General features: G+C 44.6%; 1 protein-coding gene across 1 annotated transcript in view; it reads left to right on the plus strand.

The window, feature by feature from the left end:
• Positions 1-15,421, plus strand: part of LOC126262680 (tensin-1) — a 622,011-nt gene that overhangs the window by 457,374 nt on the left and 149,216 nt on the right. The gene's annotated exons all lie outside the window — the stretch shown is intronic.

The raw sequence follows: 15,421 nt of genomic DNA on the forward strand, positions 1-15,421 counted from the left end.
GCGATCTTTGACTCTCGTGGGCAAGTGCTCTACCGAATGATCTATCTTCTTTTTAATAACACGTTCTTCTGCCACTCTAGACTTTTCATTGTTCTTCCACATACAAGTTGATTCCGTGATGTTGTTACAAACTTGCAGGGATGATGGAGAAGAGTACGTGCATCAGTTTGAGGTAATGAACCGTGATCTGAAAACGGAGCCAAAAATTATAAGCAAAAATCTTTCTGACACGTGTGACAGTGTAGTACACACGAGGGTTGAAATTTTAATAGTGGCAACTATTTATTTACAGCTCGTACAAAATAGATACGTGTTTCAAAGTTTCACTGACCTTCAAAGTAATCACCAACATTGTGTACAGCTCGTGGCCAGCGATGTGGAAATCGTAGGATACTCTTAGCAGTGCCAGTTGTGTTGACAGTTCGAGCGGCGCGATCTGTTTCCCAACGAATTTGTAGCAGTTCTGAAACGAATGCCGTGAAGAGTTTCCTTGAGTTTAGAAAAAAAAAATTCAAGTGTGTGTGAAATCTTATGGGGCTTAACTGCTAAGATCATCAGTCCCAAAGCTTACACACTAAAAAAAATGTTCAAATGTGTGTGAAATCTTATGGGACTTAACTGCTAAGGTCATCAATCCCTAAGCTTACACACTACTTAAGCTAAATTATCCTAAGGACAAACACACACAACCTTGCCCGAGGCAGGACTCGAACCTCCGCCGGGGACAGCCGCACTGTCCATGACTGCACCGCCTAAGACCGCTCGGCTAATCAAATGGTTCAAATGGCTCTGAGCACTATGAGACTAACATCTTAGGTCATCAGTCCCCTAGAACTTAGAACTACTTAAACCTAACTAACCTAAGGACGTGACACACATCCATGCCCGAGGCAGGATTCGAACCTGCGACCGTAGCAGTCCCGCGGTTCCGGACTGCAGCGCCTAGAACCGCACGACCACCGCGGCCGGCGCTCGGCTAATCCCGCGTGGCTCAGTTTAGAAACCGAGTTGAACTCACGAGGGCTTAAGTCAGGGGAGTGCAGTAGGTCGTATAGCACTTAGCAGCCCCATCAGTCAAACAAATCAGTAACAGCTTGCGCTGTACGTATATCGGCAATGACCTGCAATATGATGGTCAGGTCCTGTAGAAAGTGTCACCACTTCTGCAGCATGCTGTTGACTACTTTGAAGGTCAGTAAAATTTTGTAACACGTATTTATTTTGTACCAGCTGTAAATAAATAGTTGCCATTATTAAAGTTCGAACCCTCGTATAACAGCATTGTTGTTGTTGCTAGGACTGTAGGATAGGAAACTAGCCGCGAGGGATTAGCCGAGCGGTCTTAGGCGCTGCAGTCATGGACTGTGCGGCTCATCCCGGCGGAGGTTCGAGTCCTCCCTCGGGCATGGGTGTGCGTATTTGTCCTTAGGATGATTTAGGTTAAGTAGTGTGTAAGCTTAGGGACTGATGACCTTAGCAGTTGAGGCCCATAAGACTTCACACACACATTTGAACATTTTTGATAGGCAACTTGCAGAGGTGGTAGCATTGACCAAAAAAAGAGAAAACTGTCTAGTAAACGTGGGTTCTAAACTGGACACCTTAACAGCTAAAAGCACTTGTTCATCTTTGCTACTGTGAAACACATCTCTCTTACTGAACAAGTGATCACTGCTCATAAGGTATGCATTTGATTTTTTGTTTTTTGGGTCTGTATTACCTCCTGTCCATATTACCTCATCCGAAAATGTGGAAAGCAATGAGTTTTCAGCACAAGTGGTCCATTATCGGGGGGTATCAAAACGATTTTCTACTCGGACCAGGGTCCCTTACCTCAATCTGATGCATTTGACCTTCTTCATCATTCCTGAAAGTTGATAAAATCATCACAGAATTATGCTGTTTTATTTGATTATTTATATTTCTGAGTCGCCAGTCTTCTGACTGGTTTGATTCAGCCGCCACGAATTCCTTTTCATCTGAGAGTAGCCCTTGCAACCTACGTCCTCAATTATTTGCTGTATGTATTCCAGTCTCTGTTTTCCTCTACAGTTCTTCCCTCTAGTACAAATGAAGTTCTTCCCTGGTGCCTTAACAGACATCCATCCTATCGTCCTATCCCTTCTCCGTGCCAGTGTTTTCCTCATATTCCTTTCCTCGCCTATTCTACAGAGAACCTTCTGTTTCGTTACTTTAACATTCCACGTAATTTTCAGAATTCTTCTGCAGCATCACATCTAAAATGCCTCGCTTCTCTTGTTTTCCGGTTTACCCACAGTCTATGTCTCACCGCCATACAACGCTGTGGTCCAAACGCACATTCCCAGTAATTTCTTCCTCAAGTTAAGGCGTATGTTTGATATTAGTAGGATTCTCATGGCCAGGAATGCCCTTTTTGCCAGCGCTAGTCTGCTTTTTCATGTCCCCATTGTTCTATCCGTCATAGGTTATTTTGCTCCATGGGCAGCATAATTCCGTAATTACATCTTCGTCGTTATCATCAATTATGATGTAAAGTTTCTCACTGTTCTCATTTATGCAACTGCTCATTACTTTCGTCTTTCTCCGATGTACTGTAAATTCACTTTCTCTACTCATTAGACTGTTCATTTCATTCAAAAAGTCCCTTAATTCTTCTTCAATTTAACTGAGGATATCAGCCTCATCATGGAATCTCATCGTTAATACCCTTTCACTTTAAGTTTTAATCCTACTCTCGAAACTTTCTTGCTTCTTTAGTGTACTGATTGAACAGCAGGGGCGTAAGACTACATCCCTCCCTGTCTTACACCCTTTGTAATCCGAGCACTTCGTTCGTAGTCTTCCAGTCTTCCTGTTTTCTCTTGGTTCTTGTACATGTAATGTATTACTCGTCATTCCCCGTAGCTTACCCCTGTTCTTCTAACTTTCTATGTTGCTGAAAAGTACGTCCATCATCGGCACTGATAAGTTTGCACCAGTGCTGATAGGTGTCCTTGACGTGATTCAACGTTTTTGAAAGTAAAGGAATCTTCTCTCAAAACGAAACAAAATAACACTTACGTCTCTCTCACAGTCCAAATGCATATTGTAAGGAACGAATTGTAATACAGATCGTTAAAGTCGCTAATGAGCTTCTGTAGTTTGTAGAAAGACAAGTGGGGTAATTGGGTGTAGCGAAGGGGGTGGAGACGGGAGGGGTTTGGTCGTGGGTTAAGGTGTGTACACTATAGTGCGGATGAAGTTGTGTAAAGTAGGTTTGTATCTCATTCGCAAGCGCTTCGTTAGATACCAACGATTATTTCTAAGGTGGACAGTGATGTCTAAAAGATCAGGATGTGCAGTCTGTGGCGCATGCATGGCACACAAAGTGCCACCCAGCCAAGATAGCTGTAATATTTGGCAGCGGGAAAAATTCCAAGTTTAACAAATAAATCATGTTCCAAACGAAGTTTGCCTTCAGAGAACGACTTACAACCCGCCCTCTCAGCTTTGCTTCCGCCAGTAACTCGTCTCCTACCTTCCAAACTTCACAGAATTTCTCCTGCATCTATTGCTGGAAGAAAGTATGGTATGCAGGAGAATTTACGTGCAGTTTGGAAGGTTGAAAATGACGTACTGGCATAAGTAAAGCTGTGAGGTGGGGGTTAGTGAGTCGCGATTGGACAGCTCCGTCGGTAAAGCACTTGCCCGTCAACGGTAAAGGTCCTTTGTTCGACTCCCGGTCCAGTACAAAGTTTTAATCCGTCACTAAGTTTCAGATCAGCGCACACTCCGATGCAGAGTGAAAATTCGTCCTGGAAGCAATCTCTCAGGCTGTGGCTATGCCATATACCCACAACATCTTGGAGTGATAGTGCCGCAAGCTATGCAAAATTTCTGTGAAGTTTTGAAGGTAGAAGATGAGGTACTGGCGGAAGGAAAGCTGTGAGTTAGAGTGATGAGTCGTGCTTTTTAGCTCAGTTAGTAAAGCACTTGCCCGTCGAAGGCAAATTTCCCAAGTTCGAGTACCCGTTCAGCACGTTATAGTACTCACTTAAATGTTCCTTAAAGCGAGCAACAACGTGCGCGCTAAAGCTAGGGGGAAGCGTCGGTAGTGTTTAGACGTGCCACAAAGAGGACGTCGGTACTGCATGCACAGGGAGCAGTCTGTGATGGTGTGGAGAGTTAAAAGGAAATAAGCGATGCTTGCTTTCTCTGCGGCTGCTGCATTCTGTGCATGGCACTGAACAACACGAAAATAAGAAAACAATCATCATCGGTGGCAAAACTGGATTAGCAGAATTTTTCTTCGAAAATAACTTCTTGTAGGCGACTAACACTCATTTCGAAACTAACTGAGAATGAGCGAGTATAATTATCGGTTGGTACTAGACCTGGTGCAACAGTAACTGACAAACCAGGAAACTGTGATGACAGAACAAATTACTTTCTCCGAGGGTTATCGGCTGCTAGAAGATTCCACGCCACCGGTCAAACGAAGTCTGCTTGCTTACTTTTGGTGTGTATACATCCTCACCGCCAGCGCCACGTCCCTCTGAGATTCAAATGCCACGCATTTCTCGGTATTACTGTGAATATACTATACTATTTTCCATTGAATTTCATCCACTGTTGTTTGCGGCCTAAACTTGTTTAATGCTGTATCGCGTTTGTTCCCGCTGTTACAGTCTTTACGTCTGATGTTGAATAAACAATACTTCAGTTTATATTGTCAACTAAAACACTCACGTGCGCTTTGCACCACGCTGGCATATTCTGTCTTCGTGATTGGGAGCCTGGAAACCGTAAGGCCGCGGGATCGAATCCCAGTTAGACCCAGGATTTTTTCAGCCTACTTTTCCTCTGGCCTTCACCTCTCAGTGGCGTTAAGATACACCGGGAACAACACGTGGTTCTGATTCCACGTTGAACTGTAGGTTGCCTCTCCCTGGTAGAATTACTGGGGTAGTTTAAGTTGGCGAGGTTGTGTCCAGTTGAAAGAACTTGCAAAGAGGGGGCTGAAAATCGCTCTTCAGGGACTGGCAGCCACGCACGACATACGAATTTACTTTTTTTCTTTAAATCACTTTGTCAGCAAGCCGCGGCAGTTGTGAAACGCACATCTGCGAACGTCCTTACCGCTTGAAGACACACGTGTGCGTAAACGCTTTGTCTTCTCTCGGTAACAACGTCATCTGACCGTCCACGCACGGATTTAGTCTTGCCTAAGGGTTCCGTTCAACTTGTAATATCAGGATGAGAGTAGCAGGTTTAGGCAGTCTGTGCAACTCCGCGGTTTCTTGCTGTGTGCTAAAAGGAAACTGGACATGGACAGTTACTACTCAAGGTCGTACCAAGCAAGAGGCAAGGAAGGATAGCACAACGAACCTCCGCCACTCCCCCTAGAAAAAAATATGATCTTTGAAAATTGGCCTCGCGTCCTGCTCCGGAACAAGACAGACATATCAATCCAACATCAATCTGAAGTAAGGCGGAACATGTAATGGACATCAGAACATATTAAACAATTAATAAATTGAAACATCTTGGCAGACGAAAACTGTGTACCAAACCGGGACTCGAACCCAGAAGCTTTTCCTTTCGCGGGTAAATGCTCTACTGACACAGCTATCCAGGCATAACCCACAATTCGCCCTCACAGCTCTGCTTTCGTCACTACCTCTACTCCACTTTCCAAACTTCACTGAAGTTCTATTGCGTTCCTTGGATACTTGAATTAGCCGCAGCATATAGAATTGTGTACAGGAAAATTTTCAACCAGCAGCGGAGCGTGCGCTGATTTGAAACTTCCCGGGTGATTACATACGTGCGCCTGATCCTAAAATATAAAGATATCGGGTTTCCAACTTAATTAGTTCGTACGTAGAAACGGCGCGTTTACTACAGAAGAGAATAGACCTTCTATATTTCACTGCTTTAAAAAATAGGAAGTATAACCTTCGATCAGCTTTGAAAACAGTGGACTCGTATTCTGGAGGAGTTGGTTTGTATTTCCGTCCGATCATCTAGATTTAGCTGTCCAGAATGAAACTTTCTCTCTGTGGCTGTGTGCGCGCTGTTTTGAAATTTCTTGGTTGATTAAAACTGCATGCCATTGCAGGACTTGAACACGAGACCTTGCCTTCCGCTCTTGTAAGAATATTGCTTGCGAAAGATAAAGTTATGGGTTCCCAGCCTAGTAAATAAATTTATGTTATCCATGGCAACTACACCCGCCCTCATTTCAGGCGAATGCAAAAACGGTTTGTTCAATATGTTGACATTCGATTTCCTGCCCTAACGAATGCTTCGTGAACCGTGTCCGTGTCTAGCAAATAACGATCTCAAAGACGACGGGACGTTAATCCCTAACCCCCCTTCCTCTTTCTTTCTCGTTATTTATTAAAATACTAATATAAATTGTTGTAGTAATTTTTATTAGTTCAGCGTTTACAGGTCTCATTTTCAATAGTGGATAAAGAATTCACAGATTGGAAATCACCTATCCTTTTACAAACATAGCTGTATAGTTCATGCTGCACTTCCAGTGCGTTTCTTGTCAGCACGCTACCAACGCAATCTCGACTCGAAACGACAGAATTGCCAGAGGTACTGCAGAGATTGCAATCTGCCGTGAAAGTCGCCTGTAACGACCCCCTCAAAGCCCTGCCGTTATTCGAATCGCAGTTTAATTAACACAGCGCTCTCCTCACGATTGGTTTTCTTTCCCTCTTTGTTTTCGGTCGCCTGTGAAATTAGCCGAGACGGCGGACATCTTCCCGTTCCCGTTTCTGTGGAGGTCTAGGACAACAGGTGAAGGACGAATACTTGTACGAAAATTTAACGAACCAGAGACAATGTCCGCGTATAAAGACTCCTGCTTGTGGTCCATGCTGTTCCCTGCGGCGATGTTTCGTTGCTTATCTTCCGATTTCTGTGAACTTATATTACCTCTTCAAATTAGGAAAATGATACGCTAGCAGTAAACCATTAAACCACATCCTGTGCTTAAGTGAAGATGTTAGATATTCGAAACGATCCAAATAACAAATTCCTTTGTGCGAGAGCTATTCGGAAAGTAAGGAACGATCGGTCCTGAAATGGAAAACACTGTGAAAATTCGATGAAGCTTTGCGAGATGTGTTGGGCAGTATCTCTAGCACGCCAGTAGATAAAGTCACGTTGCTCTTCTCGGTTCTCAGCGCACAATGAGCGCGTAAAGATACCTAGAACAATAGCGTCTCGTGCCAGGTATGGGTACCTGGCGAGAGTTTCTTCTGATTTCATGCAACCCCACATACGTGTAACGTAACTGTCATGCAGTTCTTGGCCGCACACTACAGGACCAATAACGACGCCCCTGCAGCGTTTTCAGAGGGAAGCGTTCGGTCACCCACCACATACCCGGACTTGGCCCCCTCTGATTTTCACCTCTGCTCAGGTGCGCCGCTGCCTATGAACACAACATCCTAGCACAGATCACGAGCAGCAGTCTAGCGTAGAAAACTCTCTGGAAGCGTAGGAGGCTGCCTCTTATGTCGAGGGTATTGGAAAGTTAGCACAACGCTTTGATAGATGTCTAAGTCTGAGCGGTGACAACTTAGCGTATTACACTACTGGCCATTAAAATTGCTACACCACGAAGATCACGTGCTACAGACGCGAAATTTAACCGACAGGAAGAAGATGCTGTAATATGCAAATGATTAGCTTTTCAGAGCATTCACACAAGGTTGGCGCCGGTGGCGACACGTACAACGTGCTGACACGAGGGAAGTTTCCAACCGATTTCTCATACACAAACAGCAGTTGACCGGCGTTGCCTGCTGAAACGTTGTTGTGATACCTCGTGTAAGGAGGAGGAATGCGTACCATCACGTTTCCGACTTTGATAAAGGTCGGATTGTAGCCTATCGCGATTGCGGTTTATCGTATCGCGACATTGCTGCTCGCGTTGGTCGAGATCCAATGACCGTTAGCAGAATATGGAATCGGTGGGTTCAGGAGGGTAATACGGAACGCCGTGCTGGATCCGAACGGCCTCGTATCACTAGCACTCGAGATGACAGGCATCTTATCCGCATTGCTGTAACGGATCGTGCAGCCACGTCTCGATCCCTGAGTCAACGGATGGGGACGTTTGCAAGACAACAACCATCTGCACGAACAGTTCGACGACGTTTGCAGCACCAAGGACTATCAGCTCGGAGACCCTGGCTGCGGTTACCCTTGACGCTGCATCACAGACTCGAGCGCCTGCGATGGTGTACTCAACGACGAACCTGGGTGCACGAATGGCAAAACGTCATTTTTTCGGATGAATCCAGGCTCTGTTTACAACATCATGATGGTCGCATCGGTGTTTGGCGACATCGCGATAAACGCTCATTGGAAGCGTGTATTCGTCATCGCCATACTGGCGTATCACCCAGCGTGATGGTATGGGGTGCCATTGGTTACACGTCTCGGTCACCTCTTGTTCGCATTGTTGGCACTTTGACAAATGGGCGTTACATTTCAGATGTCTTACGACCCGTGGCTCTATCCTTCATTCGATCCCTGAGAAACTCTACAGTTCAGCAGCATAATGCACTACCGCATGTTGCAGGTCCTGTACGGGCCTTTCTGGATAGAGAAAATGTTCGACCGCTGCCCTGGCCAGCACATTCTCCATATCTCTCACCAATTAAAAACGTCTCGTCACAATACGCCAGTCACTACTCTTGATGAACTGTTTGACTCAATGCCCAGGCGTATCAAGGCCGTCATTGCGGCCAGAGGTGGTTGTTCTGGGTACTGATTTCTCAGGATCTATGCACCCAAATTGCGTGAAAATGTAATCAAATGTCTGTTCCAGTATAATATATTTGTCGAATGAATAGCCGTTTATCATCTGCATTTCTTCTTTGTGTAACAATTTTAATGGCCAGTACTATCTATATATGTTTTACAACGATAGTCCCATTATTTTATAGCTATATTTCGTATAATATATATATATATATATATATATATATATATATATATAATGGGACTATCGTTGTAAAACACGTTATTTCAAAAACATACATATTTAGTTATTGTCATCGTGAACATACTCCCCTCGTTATCCCTATAGCGCTCAGGCTAATTTTCCATTGATTGAAAATGTGGTGGAAGTCTTGCTCTGTGAGGTCCATGACGACACGTGCCTCCTTTTCTTTCACTGCTTCAACGGACTTAAATATTGTTCCTTCTAATGTAGATTTGACCTTCGGGAATAGATTAAAGGCACATGGTCGTAATGACTGGGTGTTGTGTGATGTCCTTAGGTTAGTTAGGTTTAAGTAGTTCTAAGTTCTAGGGGACTGATGACCATAGATGTTAAGTCCCATAGTGCTCAGAGCCCATTTGAACCAACCAAAGCCACATGGTGCTAGGTCAGGTGAACAGTATGGGTGATCTAAAACTGCGACGCTGTATTTCGCTATAAATCTCTTAACCGACAATGCGGTACGAGCCTGTGCGTTGTTCTGATGCAGAACCCACGACTTGTGCTTCCACGATTCGGCTTTTCTTAATTTCTCACGGCGTTGAGCAAGAACCTCAAGGTAGTAATGTGGATTAATATTTTGACCTTCAGGTTCCCAGTGAAGATGCACATCTCCATGAATATCGAAAAAAAAGAATAATCATCGGTTTTAAACCTCATTTGATCATTCGAACTTTTTTTCTCTGTCGGTGAATTTGGACCCTTCCAGCACGTGGACTGGCGCTTAGTTTCTGGATCGTAAGTGAAAAACCAAGATCCGTCATATGTCATCACTCTTTCCAAGAAATTAAGATCATTTGCAGTGGTATTCAAAATCTGAGCTTCTTTTTCTTCGACCGTGAGAATTTTCGGCACAAATTTCGCACACACTTTTCTTCTATTAAATTGGTTACGTAAAGTTTGTTTTCCGCGTTCTTTGCAACTCCTACAGTTTCAGCAATCGGTCGAATACTAAACCACCGGCCGATGTGACCGAGCGGTTCTAGGTGCTACAGTTTGGAACTGCGCGACCGCTACGGTCGCAGGCTCGAATCCTGCCTCGGGCATGGATGTGTGTGATGTCCTTAGGTTAGTTAGGTTTAAGTAGTTCTAAGTCTAGGAGACTGATGACCTCAGATGTTAAGTCCCATAGTGCTTACAGCCATTTGAATCATTTTTGAATACTCAACCGACTATCAGGTAGAATCAAACCACCTATTTTTTCGATATTTTCATCCGTTTTTGATGTTGAAGGTCACGAGTCGTTTTCAACATCATCTCTACCGGCTGCGAAACGCTTTAACCACTCAAAAACTCGCGTACCTGATAAACAGTCCTTGCCATATACTTCTTGTAGAAAAAGAAGGTTTGCACAGCAGTTTTTCCAAATTTCGTTTGAAAATTCACGACAATTCGTTGCTCTGTTATTACATTTATCATTTTTCCGGCAAAAGAAAACAACAGCTCTCATAAACATGTGGGTCACGGCCACGGTGATTTGTCTATAAACACCGGAGGTGCTGCTTTCTAATGACAAGGCTTCACACTTCACAGCTTTCGGTCGTTCATCTTTGGCGCATGCCTATTTACTTTGTGACACCATCAGTCCCTTTCTTTTACAGCCACAAAACAGAAGCACATCGACGACATAAAAGAAAATCTTTACTGGGAGTCACATCTATTATGCTGTATGACGAATACAGGGTTCTGAATAGTGAAGGAGAACGAGGCCAGCGCTAAAGCCGTCGGCACACGGACCGTGCTGCCGAACGTTAACGTCGAGCGTGCCGAGTTCAACGTGCTGCTGGACGCTCAGGAACGATGCGACTCGTGCAAACGTGCGAAAGAACTTGCCCCCCTTCTAACAGCCGTGTACTGCAAGTCTCTAGAGGAACGGATGGTTCCAAAAGATTGGAAAAGAGCACAGGTAGTCCCAGTCTTCAAGAATGGTCGTCGAGCAGATGCGCAAAACTATTGACCTATATCTCTGACGTCGATCTGTTGTAGAATTTTAGAACATGTTTTTTGCTTGAGTATCATGTCGTTTTTGGAAACCCAGAATCTACTCTGTAGGAATCAATATGGATTCCGGAAACAGCGATCGTGTGAGACCCAACTCGCTTTATTTGTTCATGAGACCCAGAAAATATTAGATACAGGCTCCCAGGTAGATGCTATTTTCCTTGACTTCCGGATAAACAAAGTAAGAGCCTACGGAATATCAGACCAGCTGTGTGGCTGGATTGAAGAGTTTTTAGCAAACAGAACACAGCATGTTGTTCTCAATGGAGAGACGTCTACAGACGTTAAAGTAACCTCTGGCGTGCCACGGGGGAGTGTTATGGGACCATTGCTTTTCACAATACATATAAATGACCTAGTAGATAGTGTCGGAAGTTCCATGCGGCTTTTCGCGGATAATGCTGTAGTATACAGAGAAGTTGCAACATTAGAAAATTGCTGCGAAATGCAGGAAAATCTGCAGCGGATAGGCACTTGGTGCAGGGAGTGGCAACTGACCCTTAACATAGACAAATGTAATGTATTGCGAATACATAGAAAGAAGGATCCTTTATTGCATGATTATATGACAGCGGAACGAACACTGGTGGCAGTTACTTCTGTAAAATATCTGGAAGTATGCGTACGGAACAATTTGAAGTGGAATGATCATATAAAATTAATTGTTGGTAAGGCGGGTGCCAGGTTGAGATTCATTGGGAGAGTCCTTACGAAATGTAGTCCATCAACAAAGGAGGTGGCTTACAAAACACTCGTTCGACCTATACTTCAGTATTGCTCATCAGTGTAGGATCCGTACCAGATCGGGTTGACGGAGGAGATAGAGGAGATCCAAAGAAGAGCGGCGCGTTTCGTCACAGCGTTATGTGGTAAGCGTGATGGCGTTACGGAGATGTTTAGCAAACTCGAGTGACAGACTCTGCAAGGGAGGCGCTCTGCATCGCGGTGTAGCTTGCTCGCGAGGTTTCGAGAGGGTGCGTTTCTGGATGAGGTATCGAATATATTGCTCCCCCCTACTTATACCTCCCGAGGAGATCACGAATGTAAAATTAGAGAGATTCGAGCGCGCACGGAGGCTTTCAGACAGTCGTTCATCCCGCGAACCATACGCGACTGGAACAGAAAAGGGAGGTAACGACAGTGGCACGTAAAGTGCCCTCCGCCACACACCGTTGGGTGGCTTGAGGAGTATAAATGTAGATGTAGATGTACGTGGGCCCCAACGTGGTATACGCGATCGCAACGCACTCCAGAGGCAGTTGAGGGATGTTTCTAGTCCGTAAATCACACTGTTTACTCAACGGGCGCGCGTAAAATTCCCACGTTAGCTCTATTAAAACGCACATTTCCTCCACAGTCCACGAAAAGGAAAGTACGGTGTCCAATCAATAAGGGCACAGGTTTATAAAAGTTCCACTATAAACAGTACGGTACAGATTTGGAATACTTCTCCGCATAAGATAAACATTATTTCATCATTCCCACATTTTAGTAAAACCCCAAGGTGAGTCTTACTTGGTCAGTGTTCCTACCCAGTAGCAGAATCTTTGCAACATGTGAATTACGAAGCGTAAAAGAAAAAGGAGCAAAATATCTTTATACAAGTAGCGCAAGCTGTCCTGTAGATTAAGCCAATCGAACAAAGTCACCCCTCAAAAAAAGGTGAACTTGTATTTACATAACATCAAATATTATAGTAGATACTTATATTATACGAATAATAAAGTATCAGAAACCAATAAAAACGCGAATGTTAGGAAAAAAAATTGGAAGTGGCAAGACGCGAACCACCGCCCCATTAAACTAAACTATAGAGGTCATTACGCTACAGCAATAACATACTCCGAATCTCTAATCATAGCATGTTAGTACCTGTAAAATACCTTAATCGTAGATATGTTACTAATTGAAGTTTAGTTGTAACAAATTGTACCAAAAACAATGCGTTTTGGGTAGATCTTCAGTGTGCGCTGGCTTCAAATAGCCTACTCTCATAATACGCAAGTTACAATAATTCTTTTGCCACGAATATGATGTTTCTCATTTATTGGAACGAATCACACAGTTAACAACGGACTTTCCAGTGATTCTCAATTTGCTTGTGCTCAGAAACGGCATATATACATATAGGCTTGAAATGAATGCCAATATGACACCTCACAACTCTGTACTGAAGGGAGACGGCGTGCGTGTGACGTAGGTGGCGTTGTGCCATCTCATTGGTCAACGCTGAGACGCACGCTCAGAATATCTGACATGTCAGATATTGCTCTGCACGTTCGGAAAGACTCCCGAGCGTGCTAGTCCATGCTATGACGTCAGAAACTCGGCACGCTCGGATGCACGGTCCGTGTGCCGACGGTTTAAGACCGTGCTTCCTGCCGTACCACCTCGTGAAGCAAGTTACGGGTCCGTCCACCTGTAGCGCTCACCCCCCAGCCCAGCTGCAGCCGCGCGCTGGATGCGTGGCAGTTGGCAGCGGCTGGACTGGAGCGCTGAGGCGAGCTGGACTGCCCTTGAGCTGGAAACGGCTGCCGCCTCCTCCTGGAACGGCACACCCGCTCGCCTGCAGGCCTGGGCGGCCTTGGCTGTCTGCGGCTCCGTCCGCAGTTTCTCCAGTCCAGCCGAGTTGCCTTCTCCAGCGTCGCTGTACCAGCTCACCCACCGAGGACTTCAGGGAAACATATTTACTCAGAACTCTCCTGTTTAGAGGATATTCAAAATTTCGGAGGTTGTTCGGCTATTACTGGATTTCAGCTTCGCCTGTTATGTACAACTGTTTTTTGCACAATCCCAAACATGTTGCAGCACCTTTGTACCATCATCAGTAGGTACTCGTTAATCAGTTCTTAATATTTTTCTACATTTTCATCTTCATTGCTATATACTAGAAGCTTGTCATAGTTTCCAAATATCTGTTCTCATCTGCGTTCTCATCTGTTGTTGAAACGCACATACACACACAACACTTTTATTCTGTCTCTTCACTCGCAAGTAACATCTTTTTCATTTTACAAAAACACAGTGTTTACTCTGCAGCTGTGTGTCCAATCACTGTTGGAAATCACTAGTGTGAGCTGTATTAGACAGAGAGGCAAATCCCCTTCAGCTATAATCTACATGACTACTCCGTAATCCACAATTGAGTACCTTCAGAGCGTTCATCGAACCCCCTTCAAGCTCTTTCTCTACCGTTCCATTGTCGAACCCCACGCGGCAGAAACGAGCACTTAAATCTTTCTGGGCGAGCTCTGATTTCTCTTGTTTTGTCACGATGATCATTTCTCCCTATGTAGATGGGCGCCAACAGAATATTTTCGCAATCTGAGGAGAAAATTGGTTATTGAAATTTCACGAGAATATCTTATCGCAATGAAAAACGGCTTTATTGCAACGGTTACCACTCCGATTCGTGTGTCATGACCGTGACACTCTCTCCCCTATTTCGTGATAATACAAAACGAGCTGCCCTTCTTCAAACTTTTCCGATATACCCCGTCAATCCTATCTGATGTGGATTCCATACCGCACAGTGAACCGCCGAAGAGACTGCACAAGTGTGGTGTACGCAGTCTCTGTAGTAGACCTGTTGCACTTTCTACTTGCTCTGCCCACCGATAAATCTCAGCTCCGCGGCTCCCCCCCCCCCCCACCCCACCCCCCACCGCCCGTCGGAGGTTCGAGTCAAAAAATGGTTCAAATGGCTCTGAGCACTATGCGACTTAACTTCTGTGGTCATCAGTCGCCTAGAACTTAGAACTAATTAAACCTAACTAACCTAAGGACATCACACACATCCATGCTCGAGGTAGGATTCGAATCTGTGACCGTAGCGGTCGCTCGGTTCCAGACTGTAGCGGCTAGAACCGCACGGCCACTCCGGCCGGCTAGTTCGAGTCCTCCCTCGGGCTTGTGTGTGTGTGTGTGTGTGTGTGTGTGTGTGTGTGTGTGTGTGTGTGTGTGTGTTGTCCTTAGCCTAAGTTAGTTTAGATTAGATTACGTAGTGTGCAAGCCTAGGGACCGATGACCTCAGCAGTTTGGTCCCATACGAACTTGTCACAAATTTCAATTTTCAAATAAATCTCAGTCTTTGTTTTGCTTTCCCCACAATATTATCTGTGTGAACGTTCCAATGTTAAGTTATTCCTAATTGTGATCCCTAAGTATTTAGCTGAAGTCACACAGCCTTTAGATTTGTGTGATATATCGAGTAACCGAAATTTAGCGAATTTCTTTTAGTACTGATGTAGTTGACCTCATATTTTTCGTTGTTTGGAGTCAATTGGCACTTTTTGCACCATACAGACGTCTTCTCTAAATCATTATATAATTCGTCTTGACCATCTGATCCCTTTCAGGAGAAAGCCTACTACTCCAGTGGAATGTGCGCTGTCTTGAAACTTCGTGGTAAATTATAACTAAGTCTCA

Source organism: Schistocerca nitens, chromosome 6 (genome assembly GCF_023898315.1).
Source record: "Schistocerca nitens isolate TAMUIC-IGC-003100 chromosome 6, iqSchNite1.1, whole genome shotgun sequence".
Lineage (NCBI taxonomy): Eukaryota > Metazoa > Arthropoda > Insecta > Orthoptera > Acrididae > Schistocerca > Schistocerca nitens.